This window comes from Glycine soja, chromosome 8 (genome assembly GCF_004193775.1).
Source record: "Glycine soja cultivar W05 chromosome 8, ASM419377v2, whole genome shotgun sequence".
Classification (NCBI taxonomy): Eukaryota; Viridiplantae; Streptophyta; class Magnoliopsida; order Fabales; family Fabaceae; genus Glycine; species Glycine soja.
The window spans coordinates 30661808-30667807 of NC_041009.1; the positions used below are offsets into that span (position 1 = coordinate 30661808).

A 6000-nucleotide genomic window follows, 5' to 3' on the forward strand; every position below is an offset into this window, starting at 1 on the left:
AAGACTCTTGTTTGTTTAGGAGTTCAACATTTTTCGAAGAGGAAGAGATTGTGCAGGGTACAACTTAGCTTTTATTTTGAATACTTGTCATTCACTATTTGACTCCACAAACTTGGTTACTTGAAAAAAGTTTAAGTTTATAAAGGTTTTATTGAAATTTTACTTTCAACCTTTTATCATCTCATGTTCTCCATCATTAGTAGTTAAGACTCCAAACATAGGGAATGAAACCGTTTTCCATTTGATATTTCATTCCATACCTTCCCTTTCCTTTTGTTCTGTTCCAAAATCTCTAAAACTTTATACCATAGCCTAAATGGAAACAGATTGACGAGTATTGATGAACATGCTCACCCAAAATAGTTAAGAACTTCAGCTATTTGATTAGCCAAGTCATCAGCAGAAAGAATTGGATCATCTGGATCAATGGTAGCAACTCCCAATTGCAATAACTCATGAAAAAGTACAAACTCCAATGTCTTAGACAAAATAACAGAGGAACTATAATGGAAATCTACAAGTATCCTTTAGAAACACAAATTTATGTCAGCGAGATATTTTTACAAACTCCACTGTACTTAAATGTCATGTAATAATTCATCTCGAACAAAAGCATGCATATGCATAATCTACACTAAGGTTACAAATTTTAAGATATCTTGATTTACCTCAATAGGTTCTAGGGGTCCTTCTATTGCATTTCGCACATCATCTAAGCTCAACACCTTTGTTCTTAGCATAGCTTTTGACAGAGCCTAGTGCTTTCACATTAAATCCCAAAATGATGGCCTTGCTTGCAACTGCAAGGTCCACATCACTTGTGCTTACATCACCTGTTGCCTCCAACAAAAACTTCAGAGTGACATTGTCTTGTGGTAGAATATCCAGCGCTTTTCTGACAGCTTCAATAGATCACTAACCATGACCAAGAACAATGACATTAATTGCATGTGAAGCAAATAACAACAATGATGATCCGTAAAACACATTGAAGTTGTAGCTATTTAGAACAATATAGAAAATGCAAACTTCATTGTATGTTTACCTATTGCGAACATTAGGCCAAGCATACAATAGATTTGCATATTTACCATAAATGATAAATAATTGGGTAGGTTAAGTTATTGACATGAACACACACATGCTTAACAACTTAACACTTATTACATGAACACACACATGCTTAACACTTATTTGTTGATAGATAGATATCTAAACAATGTCTAGGTAAGTAGCTTGTGTCAAAGTGTTGGAGCAGATCAACTGTGGCTAACTATTAATAACCCTATTAAAGAAGTCTTCTTTCTATTGGCATAAACATGTTTTCCTGCAAGAAAAAGCAATCAAAGCCCTGTTGGGGTAGTTAAATATGATAAGTTCTTAATTTAAATTTCAAGCTAAACTGGTAAGGTACATACTACATAAGTTATGCTCTTATTTCAAATATTCAATATAATATAAAATGACTTCATGATAATTGATTTCACTGACAGTCATTAATTAGTTCAACAAGGCAAATTTATATAAACCGGAATTGTACAAATTCAACTAACACTAGTACCAGTGATCATACCTAAAGATTAACCTTCAAAATAATATTTAGTTGATGCAAATCTAGTCCAGACAGCTTTCTCGACGAAACTGATGATGCTAAGGAAGACACAAGAGTCTTTGCCCTTTGATGTGTAGAAGACACAACAGAAAATTTTGAATTAGGTTAAATTTTGGCATCTATGAAGAGCCTGACAATCCACATGGCTCTTAAAAAGTGGCTGATGAAGGTAACTAAGAATACGAAATGTAAATGTGTTTTATACTTATATTCTCCACCATCATAATAGACATGCACATGTGTGAGCCAGTAATTTCCATTGCAATTAGAGAAATGTCATGTCAACAATTATACTGCCAACTAATGAATTCACATCAATATTCTAAACGAAGATGATAGAAACTGAATCAGAAAGTTGAAAATAAATGAATTTTATTGAATAATCAGGGTATTCAAGAGACCATGTTCTCTCCTTTCTCTTAAGAGTAAAATCCTTACTCAAATGATAAAGTAGCTCTGTCTCTCAACCTCCTTTCTTATAGGCAACATGCCTTATTCAAACTATTTCAGCCCACTAACTAACTAACTAATGGGTACCTTAAGGAAGATGAGAGAACTTAATCAATGTAACAACCCGCCTCGTTGCTACGGTATCCACACTCTAATATTAGATAATTTCAATTTTTATAAAAAGGACTCCCTTAATTTTTGCTTATGAAAATAGAAGTGATTTTGTCACAACATAAATTCATCCAACAACACGCCATTACTTAAGTGAATATGCATAAGTACATAGAAACAATAATTTGGTACATGTCATACACATAACAAAAATTAAATATGTTCATATATATAATTAAAATTCCAGTTTTACATCTTTAACTCAACAAAATAAAACTTAAAAACCAACTACGGGGGAGTTGATTACAAAACACAACTCTCTCTCCCAAAATAACGCCAACGTCATTACGTCGGCTCGGCGGCTCCTCACCAGAATCTTACTCCCTACACCCTGCCACTGTCATTCTGCTCCCACGAACAAGGTTCGTGATCATCACAGGTATCAACCACACGATACAAAATTGCAAGGGCGAGTTTATTATAAAAGAACCAATACCAATTCCAAATAACCACAATTAGGAAGGAACACATGCAAACATGATAAGCATACACAACAATCAATATTCAACACTCATATCCAACAAATATTCATCATTCACATCCAACAATTACTCATCATCCATCCATGGACCCAGTCAAGACTGCACAGAATGATGCATGCACCTGACTCAACACTCAGATGCAATGTGGTACGTACCAACAACACCCAAACCTTAGGAAATAGCCTAAGCGTGTCCACACGACACTCTCACTTAGGGAACTGTGCTGAGTTTGTCAAGACCACCCGGTTGTGCACGTAACAACCCCCCTCCCATAGGTGATCAGCCTGGGAGCCCAAAGGTGTTCCCTACCAGGTGACAACCCCCTAGTACAAAGTACACTTGGCCACAATTACTCTATTTCCTGTGTCGTATGAGCTATGATCACAGCCAAAAGTAAGTGCCAAAGACCATGGACCAATTAAAGCACCTAAGCATCCCCTTAGGAATGCTTAGATTCTCTAACCACGCTAGTTACCCACGTCTGGGCCATCCGACAAGGTCAGTGCACTCTACCCCCCATGACATACACTTTATACGACGTATGATCGTGGCCAAAAGCTAGTGCCAAAGACCCTGGAAGGTCAGTGCACAGTGCCCCCCACGATCATACACAACATCCAACATATGAACGTGGCCAAAAGCTAGTGCCAAAGACCCTGAAAGGTCAGTGCACAGTGCCCCACACAAACATACACAACATGCACATGCCAATGCATTTCCAACATCAATCAACAAATCGTATTTCCATGTCATTCACAACATAAATATCATCTCATCTCAATGACGTTATCAACAACAACAACAACCTCATTTCATATTCACATATTCATCAATAATAACAATTCATGTTGACATGGTCTTTATTAACAATGTCATCTCAAATCAATATCATCATAATTACCATTATCATCACATATCAATTAAAATCCTCAATAACAACATCAACAACAACTCAAACAAACACAACAATATCATTTCCACACACACTGTCTTCAAACAACATATTTCAAACAACCAAAACAACATCATTCATCACAATACATATATATATATATATATATATATATATATATATATATATATATATATATATATTGCATCCCATTAGTTAAAACGTAATTTTCTTTGAAGAAAAATCAGCATGCAACAGAGACAGGCAGATATCCTCAAAGCTAGGTTCCCTAACCCTAACTATGGTGTTAAAATGGTAAATTTTATAATAAACTCCCCTCACCTATCGTGAGCTACCCCGCGGATTCCTCGTCACGTCACTTGAAGATTCCTTTTTGTCCTTGCTCATCGATTCCACACAAGCCTCTACCATGCCAAAACGAAGGAGACTTAGTATGGATTTCAGAAAACAAAGCTAGTAACAGTGCTTTGGGTCAAACACCCACATCACTACATGAAAGAGCTGAGAGCATTTCGGGTTTTACAAAGGAACGTCATTTGGAAATTCCGACCACGCCAATGTGACCGGGGTTCAGTGTAGGTTACGAAAATAACATGCATTTCATGAAAGGATAACGTTTACAAAGTCTCTTTCTCTAAGGTTTTTCAAAGGAAGCATAAGACATGCAATGGCGGTTCCAAAGTCAGAAAAGATGCAAAGACAAGATGAAACTAACAAGAAACAAGCATAGAACCATGGTTACCTCGAAAGAAAACGAATGGTCAGATTAGGGTTTTCGTTCTCTACCGGAACCGCAAGCCAAGTTGGAAGATTCCGCTTCGGTTGAAGGGTTCCTCTCGGTGTGGGTTTTCAATGGAGAACAATGATGGTTTGTGGTGGCTAATGGTGGCTGTGGGTGATGGAGAAAGTTCTTGGAACTTTATAAATGGCTTTGGAAGAAAGAAAGAAGAAGAAATGACGTTTTTCCTAAGCTACATGAAAGCAAAGGCTGAAATGCTTAAATAAGAGATGCTCTCGGGAACGGAAGCTTCTAGCACACTCCAGACATATTCTCAAAGATCCCAACGGTTAGATCATGTAAAATTGTCTTGTGAAGTTACAAACCAAATTTAGAGAAGATCCAACGGTTAACGAAGGCTGGACAACGTTTTTACCGCGGCAGCTTCATGTAGCTTTCTCTAGAAGCTTCATTAAGAGGCTTCCTCCAGAAGCTTCCTCGTGGCTTCTTTGAGAAGCTTTCACAAGAGGATTCTTTGAGAAGCTAGATCTTTATCTATCCACACCCCTCTATTAACTAAATTAACTTCCTTAAAAATAATTACGGATGAAAATAACGCAACAAATAATCAAACATCAAACATAATTACTAATAATATATAGATATATATATCAGGGTGTTACAACTCTCCCACCCTTTTAGAAATTTTGTCCTCGAAATTTACCTTACTCAAACAAGGATGGGTGAGCTTCTCGCATCTGACTTTCTAATTCCCACGTGGCATCTTCTCCTGATGCACCTCCCCAGATCACCTTGACCAACGGAATCTCTTTCCCTCTTAGGTGTTTTGTTCGCCTATCCTCGATCCTCAAAGGCAATGTTTCATATGTCAAATTCTCCTTGACTTGTACATCATCCAATTCAATCACATGGGATGGATCACGGATATACTTACGGAGTTGAGACACATGAAAGACATTGTGAAGATTAGAAAGAGACGGGGGTAGTGCAATTTGGTATGCCATAGGGCCAACTTTCTTAAGAATTTGGAAAGGACCAATAAAGCGAGGTGTGAGTTTTCGGGATTTCAATGCTCGACCAACCCCAGTCTATGGAGTGACTCTCAAGAATACATGATCACCATCCTCGAATTCCAGATCTTTCCTCCTCTTATCATGATAACTTTTCTGCCTACTCTGAGCAGTTCTCATCCTTTCCTGAATTAACTTAACTTTCTCAGTGGTTTGCTGTACCACTTCTGGTCCTAAGGTGAGGCCTTCTCCGGGCTCTAACCAACATAGGGGCGTCCTACACCTTCTACCATACAAAGCTTCATAGGGAGCCATGCCAACGGTAGAATGAAAACTGTTGTTATAAGTGAACTCTATCAATGGAAGAAAACTCTCTCAGCTTCCTTTCTGTTCTAAGACACATGTTCTTAAAAGGTCCTCCAATGACTGAATGGTCCGTTCAGTTTGGCCATCAGTCTGAGGATGGTAGGCTGAACTCATTCTAAGCTTGGTTCCCAACGCTCTGTTCAAGCTCTCCCAAAATCTAGAGGTAAGCGTGGTGTCGTGATGGTGTCCTTGTCTAATGGTGTTCCATCTGGAAACCACTACAAGTTTTTAAAAATGAAATTGGTTATGTACGTCAA

General features: G+C 37.7%; 1 pseudogene; it reads right to left on the reverse strand.

Moving 5' to 3' along the window:
* Nucleotides 1-5692, reverse strand: part of LOC114424084 — a 63854-nt pseudogene extending 58162 nt beyond the window's left edge.
* Between the last annotated feature and the right edge of the window lie 308 nt (nucleotides 5693-6000).